The sequence below is a fragment of the Oxyura jamaicensis genome, chromosome 1 (genome assembly GCF_011077185.1).
Source record: "Oxyura jamaicensis isolate SHBP4307 breed ruddy duck chromosome 1, BPBGC_Ojam_1.0, whole genome shotgun sequence".
NCBI classification, from domain to species: Eukaryota; Metazoa; Chordata; class Aves; order Anseriformes; family Anatidae; genus Oxyura; species Oxyura jamaicensis.
This window is the reverse complement of record NC_048893.1, coordinates 147,096,792-147,112,842: the sequence shown is the minus strand read 5'-3', so window position 1 is coordinate 147,112,842 and position 16,051 is coordinate 147,096,792.

The window sequence follows — 16,051 nt, the reverse complement described above, 5'->3', positions numbered from 1 at the left end:
TTTTTTTTTTTTTTTTTTTTTTTTTTTTTTTTTTTTTTTTTCCTGTCTTACGTATTCCTGACTTCCATAAAGAGGTGCGAAAGATCACTTATTGGCTCAGCTCTGGTCAGCAGTGGGGCCCTTACCAAACATGGGGCAGCTTCTAGATCCTTCTCACAGAAGCCACCCCTATGGCCCCCGCTACCAAAACCTTGCCACATAAACCCACTACACCCTGTCCAAGCTGATTCTCTCAGTCTGACTGAAGACCTTCTGAGGCCTCTTCCAGACAAAGAGATTCTGTGATTCTGTGGTGCACAAGGATCTACTACAGAAGGAGGGAGAAGCCCTAGTTCTCAGAAAACTTCAATACCCTTCTTCCTATTTTTTTTTTCTATCAACTGATTATTTTATTAATTTCACGCCATCTAGCTTTTAAAATAAATATACAGTGTTTTTGAAATGCCAGAAATGTCCGGTACATCTCTAATTCACTCCTACAAGAGAGCAAAAACTAATATATGATCTAACTATTTTTTGTTCATATATCACAACTTTTGTTCATATATCACTATATTTGATCACTCTATGATCTTTTTTTTTTTTTTTTCCAAAATGAATGTATAAAGAAAACTTAAAAAATAATTAAAAGTAATAATTAATCAATATTATGTCTTTGATTTCCATCTTTGTTTACTTTTTTTTTTTTTTTTCCCAAAATCTTCATTATTAAGTTATGTTTTAGTGCTCAACCTTCTAACATTTTTATATCATGCCAAGTTTTATTTCACTTTATTCCAAATGACACCCTTTTTTCTGTTTTATTTTCCTGCCACTCTGAAAGTTTTTTTTTGTTTTCTTTTTTCAATCTTACTGCTTCCATTCTCTGGTTTTGATTTCATTTTTCTTTTTGCCATATACAGCACTGTAACTCAACACTGCACACAGGACTCCTGTGTCTGTTTATTCATCAAATTAAGATCTGTTTCCTTCTCTATTACTGATTTCTAAAAAAAAAAAATATATGTAAAATATGTTCTTGGGAAATCCTGCAAAAGTTTCTCCCGATAAGGTATTTTAACATTGCATATGAGAACACTGGAATACAAAAGCTGAAAGAAGCTTTTACTTATTTACAAATCATTTTAAAAGTACATGAATATAAGCAGTTTTATTATAATTTAATATTTCTCCCATGACTTGATCTACAACAAGTAATCTTCCACAGGAAATATCTGTGTATTATAAAGTAAATTTGTATGCATAAAAAATAACCTATTGGATCAATGCATTACAGAGAAATTGTGTCTGAATATACTAGTCTTACCATAAATACATTAGAAATAATGAAAAATAATACCATGAGACTTTTCTGATTCTATGCTATATGGCCGACCTCAACCTCATATTCTTTTTCTATGTTTCAGGCCCTTCTAACAATATACAACAAGCTTAACCATCTCTGTTTGCATTTGTCAATACAGTGATGATTCACATGTGGAATCAATATTATGACATCATTGCCACTATATAAATAAGGTGTATTTCAAGTCCTTGAATTGTACACTCTCCAGTGTACTCCAGCTGAATGTATATATTTGCTGGTATGCAGCATTTAATAGAATTCATATAACCCTTTGATATCAAAAAATAGTTGATTTCAATTATGAATAGTAGCTTCAAATACTCTTTGAACATAATTAAAACTTCTCAGTTATTTTTGTCTAAGCTTTGGAAATGAGATATTTGGATATTACAGTAGCATATCAAAGACATCACTTTTCTCATCTGTTCCTGTATAACCACAGTGAGTATTCTGAGCACAGATAAAAAGCTGTTCTCAAATACCACTCTGTGTTGACAAGAAACAAGCACTGTGGTGATGCTGCCTAATCTTTTCACACCCTCATCTCCCAAATGGTGTGCGCAGACCGTAAGCCCCACACTAAGGGATATTGAATTTCTCATCTCATAACTGCTTTGTCTTCTGCCTCCAAAGAGATAAGAAATTGACCTTCCCACGGATGGCAATTAAGACTTCCCTGTCTGGAAGTGTAAGGTTTTTCTTTAAAAAACAGAAAAAGAAAACCCTTAAGCAGCTTATAGATGATTACAGTTATGGTTAAAACTACAACGCATGGTTTAAGTTTGACAGTTTGCATTTTTGCTGTAATCTCCCTCAGGCCACCTTAAATAATAAAATGTTGTTTTTAATATCAATTGTATTCACATCACAAAAGTCCATTATCCTTAGTCTTTCACTAATTAATCTTGAAGTTTCCTTATATTCTTTCTGTTTAGATTCATTTAACTGTTCTTTTCCATAGACACATTTTTCTCCCCTGCAGAGTGTTCTCCATTATTTAAGGATAGGTCAAGTAAAGAATGAAGGAAGTATGTTTCAGATTCATAGTAATTGACAATAAATAGCCGTGGGACTCAGATGCCACAGCTGTCCCCTATTAGATCACTATTCAGATTATCAAGTTAAAATAATCATTTCTGAAATCTCCACTACACTGGGATATAAAGAAAACATCAGATGGACCCAGAGAGCCTCTGGGGTGAATAATGTTCAGAGTCTGCAGAAAAAAATGGTCCAGATGACAGACAAGTTAGTATGATCTGTCAATAAAGCTAATACTTGTGCTTCTGTATTCTACAGTAAAGTGCAGCTGAATGTTTGCAACTGACTGGCTGTTAGTTTTAGTTCAGCAGGTCAAAGTGCATGGAGATGAGGAACTCCCTATCATATTGGTACTCTGTTTCCTGTGAGTATTTTCTGAATTATGCAATATTGAGGTCAGTTATGTGTGAATTTAAATCAATATAGAGGTTAGAAACCGTAATCGGGAGGAGGGACTTAGATCCAATATTTTATCAGGCAACTTTCCTGAGAACTGTTTCATATTGATTTTTGAGCTAAGCATTTTCAGGCTATGTTCCATGGAAAAGGAAGACATGTTAGAAGTGCTTTGTGCTCCAGTCTAATTCTTAATCTCTCTCAAGAATCTTGTACTGCCATTAAGAGATTGGTGTGGAAGACAATTAAGAAAACAACTCTCTTCTAATTTTCAAATGCTAGGACCCTGACAGATGTCCTTGAGTTACTACTGCTCTATAGGAACTCTGCATAAGTAACTAGAGTTAAGTGACGGTAACAGGGTTATATCATGTTTTTAAATTTTGGTGCTGCAATACCTCAAGGATATTCAAGCATTTCCTTGATTTCCAGGGGGCAAAGCAATCACCTGTCTTTGAGGATCTAGGCCTTCAGATACATTATCACTTCTTTTCTCAAACCATTTGTTTGAGAACCAAACTTTAGAAATGAAAGTCTCCATTTCTCACCTTGTATCTACTCTGTTCACCCCATGATAATTTTACATAGACTTTTATCTATTTTTCCAGTGTTTTTATCATATCCTATATTGGACTATTACTTTAAAAACATTATTTCAAATTTGTTGAACTTCATATCTGCATCCAGTCACTTTTTAATTTATCATTAGTGTACTTACGTTGTTTTTGGTTGTCTGCTTTTTACCAGATATGGAACACTCTTCCTAACCACACCACCCGCATGTTCAATTAAAAGCTAGAAAGAGGTAGAAAACGATCAGTCCCCAGCCAAGTTTTGTACATCACAGGCAGGACTTCATGAAAATACAACTAACATGTTATAGAAACAAGTTATTTACTGAGAGGGTGGCTGGACACTAGAACAGGCTCCCCAGGGAAATGATCATGGCAGCAAGCCTGTGAGAGTTCAAGAAGCATTTGGATAGTGTTGAGACATATGGTGGACCACCATTTTGTGGGTTGCCTTCCAGTTTGGGGTATTCTATATGATTTTTTTTTTTTTTTTTAATAAAGCTATAGCCTATTGCTATTTCTTCTGTTTGTTTTGTTTTTGTAACACATCCCTGCAAACATACACAGATGTTTTTTCCCCTTCCCATTTCATATTTTCAAAAGCCAAACTTCTTCTCAGAAGAACCCTACATATTGGAGAAAAAGATAGTATTGCAGAATATGGAGCATCAAAATCTTTTTTTTTTTTTTTTTTCTTTGTTACTGTTAATAAAGAGTTGAATGGCCTATATTTGTTTGGCATCCCAACATGCAAAACAAACTTTATTTTACTAGTTAATGAAGTAATTTTTATTACATCAGTGTAATCTCTAGCTATGGAGAAAACATACAATTTCTTCAGGATACACCTGCTTTATTTCTGCTAAGCTTTTTCTTGAAGACCAAGAATGCATGGGGTACAGCTTTATTTATCATAGCGTTTTCATTTCCACTGAATACCTCCAGAGATGGTGACTCAAATACTTCCCTGGGCAGCTTGTTCCAATGCTTCCACCCTTTCAGGGAATAATTTTTTTTTCCTAATATCCAGTCTAAACCTCCCCTAGCACAACTTGAGGCCATTTCTTCTTGTCCTATTGCTTATTGCCTGGGAGAAGAGACTGATCCCCACCTCACTACAATCTCCTTTGAGGTAGTTGTAGAGAACGACAAGGTCTCCCCAGGATTTCATTTTCTCAAAGATTAATAACACGAGATCCTAATTTTTGACTGTAGACTCATAGATATAAAAAGTAATATTAGTAGCCAGACTTGTATTACATGTTACTCACTAGATATAGTTCCTTTTCTAAACCAGATACAAGGCTGAGTGATGCTTCATGAAGAGAAGAGCAGTCTAGCATGAAGAACAGTATGTCTGAATATATCCTTCACATTACCTAAAACTTTGCCAGCAGTATTTATATATGCAGCACACACCAGTTATCTGTAAGTGCACTTTTTACTCTGGGGAAAAAAAAAAAAAAAAAAAAAGTTTATCTTGGTTTTGTTTTGTTTTTAATGACAATAAAGTAACCCTATGCTAAACTCTGAATAACCTCATAACACCAAATTTCTATAAGGCGCCACTAACACTTTCTGGGCAAATACTTGAACTTTATCTTTGTTTATTAAAATATTAGTAGACAACAGAAAATGTACAGCTCAAAGTTTATGAATTTTGGGCCCCTATTTGAAAACCTCTCTAACTCTCCCATGCGGTAGCAATAGCTTATTTGATTTAATATAAAAGGTCATGAATTTGCAAGAGTACCATAGGGGAAAAGAGTTGCAACCATTGTGGAAATATATTTGAAAGTGAAAATAAATAACTTTTAATGAGTAAGATTACAAAGAGACTTGACTGCCCCAAAACTGGAAGGCAGATCATGGGACAAATAGACATGGTATTTTAAATGTGTAAGACATGGCAGATTAACCATAAGAGACTTCAAGTGTTTGGAATTTAGAGAGATGGAAGATTGGTTTCATATTACTGCATTACATGTACATTTTTTATTTTTTTTTCACTATCTAAACCACAGTGAATCTGAGTAAATAGTTTTGTTAATTTATCATAAATAGTATTACATTATACATTTATCAAGATTATCTTTTTCCAAAATATGTCAATTAATTTTAATTAGCACACCTTTCTGATATACAAAGACTATAATAAGAACACAAAAAGAAGAAAATCAACATGAACATTATATACCTTTTCCTCACTGGGCTTTTTCTGGAGAAATTTTGTTTATTCTAGCTTAGTCGTATATCTACATTTGTTGATCTGCTGATATATACAGAAAATAAAGTTGTATTAAGCTCATTAGATACAATTGAACCAAAGAGTGTCCTGGAGTCTGAAGTCACTTTCCTTTTTTAGGTTTGGTATTTGCTGTTAATGCTTGTCAGTACAGGATGTCTTTACTCCTCTAATGATTTTTATATAGAAAATTATTGAGCACATTTTTTTTTAAGGTTAGGTTTCCAGATATGAAAACCTTTTTCACCTTGGGAGCACCAAGGCTTCTGTTATATTCCAGTCTGGCTCAGGTAACCTTGAAGACATTCAGCATATTTCTGAATCGACCAAAGTGCAGTTAGCAGGAAATTACATCATTTGTTTGCATTGTTTGCATTTTACACTATGCAACAACATAATAACAGTATAAGACAATGCATAATTCTGGATGGTGGAACAAAGCCTTAGGTGTTTTCATATCTCACAGTCCTTCAATAAGATGGAAAATCCAATAAAATATATAAAAAAGAAATTAAGATTAAAATTTATTTAAAGATTAATGAAAATGTTTTGAGAAAATTGATTGTTTCATACAATTCCCTAGATGTAATGAAAAAATATTTTGTCTTCTATTTAAAAAAAAATAGTAATTTGAATTATTTTTTGTGCACAAATTATAGAAAAATAAGGACGTTTTTGAAATGATTTCAGAAGCCCAAGATGGAGGTATTTGAAAACATTCCAGGTAAATTTTTCCCAGTGCTTATTTGCCTTTTATATTCAGTTGTTTTAGCATCCCTAATTTTACTTTGATCCTGTGAAAGCAAGCTATTTAAGGAAAATAAACCTAAAGACAGAATACTAGACTATGACATATGTTGAGATTCCATGCAACTTTAATGAGTTAATGTAGTTAATAGTTATTAATGGTTTATTATGTTGATTACGCTTGGATACAGAACTGCAGTATGACAGCGTAAAGCACTTCACTGTGTTGTCATATTAAATTCTGTAAAAGACAAAATGATTCTTCCCATATTTTTCTATTGTTTAGAAAAGCAACAGAAAACCTTACTGATTTTCAAAATATCGAGCTGTAGATTAGAACTGTGAAGAAAGGAAAGTGTTAAAAAATGTTCAGAAACATGAAAGCAAGAAATATGCAACATACTAAAAATAACAGATAGTAACAAATTTCACCAAAAAAATATATTCTTTTATATTCAGATGATTATATTCAAAGGCTTATAAAGATCATTTGGCATGTTCTTCTTTGACTCAGTATCATAAACATTTTTAATTCATGAGGTAAATATAAAGCTGAAAGAAAAAAAATTGCTAATCTTTGACAACATTATGCAGAGACTAATTATTATATATCTGGTTACAATAGGAACTGGAAATATAATGTAGAGTCTACTTTTATTTATTTATTTATTTATTTATTTAATGCAGTAAAATTTGCTTCAAGAAAATCCTTTACATATAAATCCTTTAAACTTTCCCAAATCTATTACTGGGCATGTGCTATCAACCTTGGATTCTGATTATGGCTGGAACCCAAGCTTATTTCTAAGTTAACGAAAGAAAAAGGAAAAAAAAAAATAGAAAAGAAAAATAATGGAGAAAAAAAAAAAAAAAAAGTTATTCCAGTTAAAGAGAAGGTCAAGGAAGGCTGAAGAAAGAGAAGGTGAAGAAGGCTAAGACAAGATTTAGGAGAGATAATTAACCTCTGAAGTCCAATAGTTGAGGAAAAACATTTATTTATTTATTTACTAAGTAGCTGTAATATTTGAGAAAAAAGTGGGACGAACATAATTAAGAAAGTTACTTGATCATGACCAGTATTATGTGAACTATTATGAATTTAAATGAATGTTTAAAATAATACTGGATTTCAGTCTCATCAGACAGTTTGATACAGACTCAGTGAGTCTTACTGATTACTATTTCTCCTGTGGGCATCAAAAAGCATTCTAATTTGATTTCCAGAGAATATGAGATTATGGAAAAGGGAACTTTTCCTGCTTACCTACCTGTCAGTTCCCCTCTGAAAACTGAACCCCTTACCAATATGCTATGACAAAAGAGTAAAATTCAACAAAAGAAAAAAAAAAAAACTTGCTAAAGCTATTTGATTCTGAAAGTTTCATGAAAAATTCAGGGGTTGGTAGCAGACTTGGTGAACAGAAATCTTCAGTCTGAGCCTGTGAGTTTTCTATTCTTGTAGTTTTGCTGTCTTTTCTGGCCAGAATGAGAGTTCAATGTAAAAATATAGCAGATATAAGAGAACTCAAGTTCTCTGATTAAACTGCTGTAGAGAACAGAAAAAATTTAGGCAGACTTGAAAGCTTCCATAAATATTAAAGACTACTGTCAATTTTTGTAACTGTTATTATTTATTTATTTTGTTTAGATTAGGAATACTCTTAATAAGTTACCTTATTTAATGTTAAAACTTTTTTTTTTAAAAAAAAAACAAAACTCATAGACAGTACTTGCTGAGGTGATCAGCTCCAGGGTAGATGCGTTCTGCAGCGGAGTGGGGGATTGAGACTGGCAGGGCTTTTTTTTGACATCGAGGCCACTTGAAGCATCCGAGGGACCTGCCAAGACCCGGCAGCCCTCGCAAGGGAGGCTGACGAGGCGTAGGCAGAGCCAGCAGCACCCCTTCCCCGGCCGTTCAAAAGCAGCCCCTAGGGAGTGTGGCAAACGGGAAGGGCAAACAGGGCATGGCGCGTCAGAAGGGAGTGGCGCGACAGTTTGAGCAGGCAGGGCGAGCAGGGAGGGCCCCTCGCCACTCTTTTCCAGCGGTCTTTCCCTTTGATACTTGTAACCTGCTTGCGAGGAACCTGGCCATGGTATTAACCAGGCAGAAAAATATGCCCTCCACATCTCTTGCAGCCTCTCCAGCCACAGTCACCAATGTGGCTACTCAGATGGAGGGCTCGGGGAAACACACTGCCGTCCAGGTCTTGGGCTGCAGGGTGTGCTAGAGTCTTCTGTCGGTATCTGACAGCAGCAGTGAGGGATATGCCTGTGGGAGGTGTGCCCAGGTTGAAGAGCTGCTCAGCCAGGTAGCAGAGCTTTGGGAGGAGGTGAACAGGCTCAGGAGCATCAGGGAGTCAGAGGGAAATTGTCTGGTGGAGGTGTACTCTACCGTCTCTGAGACAGACTCACGAGCCTGCCACAGCACAAGTATCTCCTGCTATGCAGAACACAAAATTCCCTCATCCTGCCAGGCAGTAGGAGGGGACCTAGGCCAAGGGGGGGAATGGAGGCAGATTCCTGTTCAGGGTGGTAGACGATCCCTGTCCCTGCCCACCTCACTTTCCCATCTACCTTTATATAACAGGTATGAGAGTCTAGAACATGACAGTCAGAACAATGAAGTAGGCAAAAGCCCGTCCCAGTTGGAGAGGGTGCCTAAGGCAAGGCAACCTACACCCTGCATTGCTACATCATCTGTCAAAAAAGAAAGAAGGGTTATTGTCATGGGGGACTCCCTTTTGAAAGGGACAGAGGGCCCAATATGCTGACTGGACCCAACCCACAGGGAAGTCTGTTGCCTCCCTGGGGCTCAGGTGAGATACTTTGCTAAGAAAGTCAAGTGCCTGGTACAGCCTACCAGCTACTACCAGCTACTGTTTTTTCAGGCTGGTAATGACGAGGTAGCAACGAGAAGTCGGGCTTTAAACTAAAGTTGAAGAGGGAAGGGGATAAAACCAGGCACACCGGTGATGAGCTAAGGGATGGTGTGCTAGAATCAGAGGGACTGTGTGCTAGTGAGGTCCTTTGGTCAACTCTAGAAGGTTCTACCTGTAGAGAGGAACATTTGAAGAGCTTCTACACAAACACACACAGTATGAGGAATAAAATGGATGAGGTAGAAGTCATAGTGACCATGAAGTGGTTGAGTTTATAATTTATGGTGACAGAAGGAAAACTGCCACCAAAACTTCAGCCCTGGATATGGGGAAAGCAGACTTCAGGCTGCTCAGGGAACTAGTCAGCAAGGTCCCCTGGGAAACTGCTTTTGAAGGCATTGGCATCTATCAGTGCTGGTCATTCTTTAAGCACTGCCTCCTAAAAGCACAAGATCAGCCAATTCCAAAATATCAGAAGTCAGGTAGGCAGGGCAGGAGGCTGGCCTGACTGACCAGGGATCTTCTACTGGAGCTTAGGCAAAAAAAGAAAGTGTACAGCTGCTGGAAGATAGGTCAAGCAATGAGGAAGAAATACAGGGACGCTGTTTGTGCTTGTGTGGCCAAAGCCCAACGAGAGTTGAAGCTGCCCTTGTCTGTGGGAGAAAAAAAAAATAAAAAAAAAAAAATAAAAAAAAATTAGAGATGTGAACAGAAAAAGGAGAACCAAAGAAAACATAGGTCCACTGCTTGATGGGGAAGGTCTCCTCACAGACAATGGCATAGGCAAAGCAGAGGTGTTTAATGCCTTCTTTGCCTCTGTCTTCAACACTGGTGATGGGCTTTGGGACCAAGGGTGCCCTGAGCTGGAGGACCATGACGGTGGGAATGACAAACTCCCAACCGACCCTGAATGAGTGCGGGATTTGCTGCTCCACCTGGATCCATACAAGTCCATGGGTCCAGATGGGATTCATCCCAGGGTGCTTAAAGAGCTGGCTGACGTCATCACAGGACCTCTCTCAATTATTTTTCAACGATCTTGGGAATCTGAAGAGGTCCCGGTAGACTGAAAGTTGGCAAATGTTGTGCCAATTTTCAAGAAGGGTCAGAAAGGAGACCCTAGCAATTACAGGCCTGTCAGTCTTACGTCAGTGCCTGGTAAAACTATGGGGAAGATGATCCTTTAAGTTATTGAAGCGTACCTGGGGGTCAATACAGTCGTTGGTCCCAGCCAACGTGGGTTTATGAGGGGTAGGTCCTGCCAAACAAATTTGATTTCCTTTTATGATAAGATCACCCATCTAGTTGTTGAAGGGAAACCAGCAGATGTGGTCTTTTTGGATTTCAGCAAGGCTTTTGACACGGTCTCCCATAGGATCCTACTGGACAAAATATCCAGCATACAGCTTAACAAAAACATCATAAGATGGGTGAGCAATTGGCTAACGGGCAGGACTCAAAGGGTTGTGGTAAATGGGGCCACATCAGGCTGGCAGATGGTCACTAGTGGGGTCCCTCAAGGCTCCATTTTAGGGCCAGTCCTCTTCAGTGTTTTTATCAATGATTTGGATGTAGGACTAGAAGGTGTTTTGAGCAAATTTGCCAATGACACCAAACTTGGAGGAGTTGGGGCCTCGGATGAGGGTGGAAAGGTCTTGCAGATATCTGGACAAATTGGAGAGCTGGGCGATCACCAACCACATGAAGTTTAACAAAAGCAAGTGCCGGGTCCTGTACCTGGGATGGGGCAACCCTGGCCATACGTACAGACTGGGTGATGAGACGTTGGAGAGCAGCCCCACAGAGCGGGATCTGGGGATTGTGGTTGACAGCAAGTTGAATATGAGCCAGCAGTGTGCCCTGGCAGCCAGGAGGGCCAACCGTATCCTGGGGTGCATCAAGCACGGCATTGCTAGTTGGTTGAGGGAAGTGATTGTCTCTGTGCTCATGCGGCCTCACCTCGAGTACTGTGTGCAGTTCTGGGTACCACAGTGCAAAAAGGACATTAAACTGTTGGAGAGTGTCCAGAGGAGGGTGACGAAGATGATGAAGGGGCTGGAGAGGAAAACCTATGCGGAGTGGCTGAGGTCACTGGGCCTATTCAGCCTGGAGAAGAGGAGGCTGAGTGGGGACCTCATCACAGTCCACAACTTCCTTGCAAGGGGGAGTGGAGAGGCAGGTGACCTATTCTCCATAATCACCAGTGGTAGGACCTGCGGGAACGGTGTTAACCTTAGGCAGAGGAAGTTTAGGCTGGACATCAGGAAGAGGTTTTTCACCGAGAGGGTGGTTGCACACTGGAACAGGCTCCCCAGGGAAGTAGTCACTGCACCAAGCCTGTCTGAATTTAAGAAGAGATTGGACTGTGCACTTAGTCACATGGTCTAAACTTTTGGGTAGACCTGTACGGTGCTAGGCGTTTGACTTGATGATCCTTATAGATCCCTTCCAACTTGGGATATTGATTTTATATATGAATAGAAGAAATATCTGGCCTATTCAGTCATCAGATAAAGCTTTCATGCATTGTTTATACTAAACTATTAGAAAATAGATGATATATATGAATCCTGACTGTACCTCCTAAGTAAATTTGAAAGTTAGTGTTTCTTAAGTGGCCCCACATCTTCCCTTGTATAGGGAACATGATAAGAGAACTAACATTTTTATTTAGCCATAATGATGTTATTAAAAACATCAGAAATATTCAATTAAAGTATTTATATATAAAAATGAATATATTAATGTTTCATCATTTCTCTCTAGTAGTAAAAAAAAGAGATGAAAAATGATGCACACAGTGGTATGAATATGACTCTGTTATTTAAAGAATATGAAAATGGAACATATTTCACCTATGGAGACATTCCATATATATTTAAATATTGTAGGATATGAAAATTGATACACACATATACATAAATATGCTTTCATATATTAAAAAGTACTTAATGTTATATTTTACTTTAATTGTTAGATACATGTTTCTTATGTTACTGTTTAAAAAAAAAAAAGTGATAGCTGCAGAAAAAAGGAATCAATGACGCCAATTTGTTGAACAAGAAAAAAACATATTTGAGTGAAATTTGTTTTTTGCTCGTATTTGCAAAAAAAGTTTTATTGACTCCATTGAAGTAAAGATTTCACCACTTGAATCTTGAATTTAGTTTTTTATAATAGTCTTTTGAAATTAAGTATCACTCAAAAGCCTTTTGACATTACAGAATCTCACTGTCTAGCTAAAGCACGAGATTGGAAAATTCCTCCGAGGACAGAAATTAGAAATGACCTTACTGTATTGCCTATTGCTTTGGATGGAGAGGGAGGAGAAATAACTCGTCAATGGTTGGACTAGATATAATTATCAAGTTAATTTATTATTATTAGTTAGATTTGCACTAGTAATCTTTGAGCTTACAAAAATATCTGTAATGTATCACCAAGCCCATTGCAGTAAATGTAAGTGCCATGTAATGGGAAAGCACACTAATCTTTTCCATGAAATTTCTTTAAAGCCAATGAAGCTGTCATACAAAATATGAAGTTATTTTAGGAAATGTTGAGTATCTGTGGAGATGTTAACAGGATAGTTGCTGGAAAATGAAAGTCATTATGATTTCATATCCAAATGTTTCACAGGAAACAGACTGGGACTTGGAATTAATGGGGTAATCGAATAAGTACAAACAGTTAGGTATTCATGCTATACTTCCAGATTTCATTTTTCATGGAATTACAAGCAGAGGAGGAAGTTAATGTTGGAAGTAAATATATGGAGTTTGATTAGGAAAAAAAAAAAAAAAAAAAAAAAAAAAAGCTCATTTTATTTAGCTATCAGTGTTATAATGTGCTTAAATCCTGGTTTAATCATTTAAATGTATTGAGAAAATATTGGATGAGAAAACTGACAGACATCACAGTGCTGGAAATTACTTTTTTTTTTTTTTTAATTATTCTTTTAGAAAGTATTTTAATTGTTGCTACAATTTCAGTTTCTTTTGGTTTATCATTTTAACTAATAAAAAAAGGACTCAAAGTTCAGCTGTGTAGGTAAAGATTAGGATACAACAGCAGCAATCACAGCAATGGGTGGGAAGGGGTCAAGGCTGATGAAAAAAGGCATAGTGGTTTGGGAATAATAAACAAAAATAATCTGATTCAGTTCTTTTGGAATTCACTAAAATGATGTTCTCTGTGTTCAGTTTTTCAGAACTGATTTTCATAAAAATACATACATGGGGATCAACATTTATAAAATCCTTGTTTGTGCTAGGAAATCTTTTGAAGCATAAAGACTCAAAAAAATAAATTATTTCTTTACCGCCCACAGTTTTATATTTCACTCTAATAAAACTTTTCCAAGGCCACAGTTCTGGAATATGCATGTTCACAATGCAATTCTATGCCATCTAGTCACTTAGTATTTACAGAGGTGTAGTACTGGTGTAGTACTGTTTAGATTTGCTTTTTTTTTTTTTTTTAAAGTATTTTTTTTCTTTGAAGAAAAAAAGCAAATGCTGATGATCACAACATTTGAATCCCATTAAAAGTGTTAATTTGCTGCAGTAATAATTTAGGATTTTAATTATAAGCTTGAAAAGGAGATTTAGAAACATAGTTGGCATGACTGTAATGTTAATTTGTCCTTTACCGTTTATTGAAAGCAATATGTCCAATGTAATTACAGTGTGTGTCAAATAACCCACCACTTTATTTTTTTAATGTATAATCCATTAATTTGCTTGAGTAAGATGACTTGCCATCTGCTAAGGAATTTTTCTGTTATTCCATCATTTTTTTTCAAATACTAAGAAATTATATAAAGAATTTCCTTTCATTTTGTTTAATCTATATTTCCTGATATTATCCTATTTTACTGTTATTTGGTGTGTTCCTCATCAGTTCACAGAATCACAGTTTCTTCCTTGTTGTTAGAAAAAGGGTCATGTAATATCTATCTCACTAAATGGGACAAATGAATTACAAAATCAGGTGAGTATAGTTATATTAAACATTAAATCAATGTCAAATACTCAGTGGTGTATTACCTTGTGTACGCATTAAAATATTTAATTTTCTAAAAGCATTGTTATTGTCATATAATTAAAATGGCATTCAAATGAAACTAGAAAGTTTATTTTCTAATTTCTTCTTCTATCCCCTTAATCACCAAACTGGAGTTTTATGAATATTGCCAAAACAATGTGTAGTCAATTTGAACTTTAATGAGATTACATTCTTATTGGCTTTGGCTGAGTATAAAAGAGAAACAGTAAGTATGATAATGAATTTACATGCTCTGTTTTTAATCCATAACTTTCACATGATCTTTGTTGCCAACAAGCAATGTTCCTCCATCCAGACTCTCTTGGAAGTGTCCCTTCATCATCCACAAAACTGACTGTGTTACTTCTGAAATCCTTTGGTTATGCTGCGAATATAAAGATTTTTATAAATAGTCAGCTGCAGAGAAAAGAAAAAATGCCTCACAAGAAAATAGTGTCCTACTTTTACCTTTTTGATAGATATCTTTGGAAAACAACATTTTTACCTTGCTGTACTTTGATATATATATATATATTTAATAAAAACAAAAACAAAAAACTTTTTATTATTTCTGCATACCTGGCAGCTTTCACAGACACTAACTTTACTGACAAAGTTTTCAAAGATTGATTTTAATAAAAGCCAAAACATGAATTAAAATTTTAAGCACTTTTATCTTTCATCCTGTATTAATTAGATGATTCACTTTAGATCTTCAGTATAGGGCTTGTAGGATAGTGGCCATTTCTTTAAAGTCAAGGACTTTTTTCCAATCCAGCAAGGAATAATAAGAAAGGGAGGGAGGGAGGAGAACCAAGTCCAGTCATCACAATAATCCATTAGGACGTGTGAGAATGTGTTCTAGTTTATTCCAGCAGGGTTATCTGACCGAGAACTTCTAAGATGGAATCACAGAATCATAGAATCACAGAATGGCTTGTGTTGGAAGGGACCTAAAAGAAAATCTAGTTCAAATCCCCCTGCTATGGGCAGGGGCACCACCTACTAGACCAGGTTGCTCAAAACTCCTTCCAACCTGGCTTTAAACACTTCCAGGGATGAGTCATCTACAGCTACCCTAGGCAACCTGTTCCAGTGTCTCACCACTCTCAGAGTAAAGTATTCCTTCTGAATATCTAATCTAAATCTACCCTTTTTTAGTTTAAAACCATTCCCCCTTGTCCTAGCACTACACTCCCTGACAAAGATTCCCTCTCCAGATTTCTTGTAGGCCCTCCTTTAGGTACTGGAAGACCATGACCAGAAACCTGGTCAGTCCTAATAGTTGGTAATGAAGGAGATGAAATGTGGGAATGTCAATTCAAACAAGGTTGTCTCAATGAAGTTCTCTGATGAGGATCAAAGTGACAAGGATTAAAGGGGAAAAAGTAGCAACTTTGTGAGACACAGACCTGACAAATCAAAAAACAGACATGGTTGCTGATGTATGTAACAGTAATTCATGCTAACAAAAGGGAGTCACTTCATAAATTATTCAGCAAAGACAATCACATGCCCTGGAGACTGACACCTGAGAAGAATGGTAAATTTTATTCTGTCTTCTCCAGAGGAGATAGACAGTTCCTCCTGTGACACTTTTTTTTTTTTTTTTTTTTTTTTTTTTTTTTTTTTTCCACCTGGGGCTGCTGATGCTTAATGATAAATCTGGACGTGTTCCACAAGCAAAGTCAAAGGTGGGGTGGCGGTGGCTAAAAAAACACAGCAAAGAGGATGCAGGTCATCCTTCCAACAGGTACATCAAACTGATGAGGAAGTGATA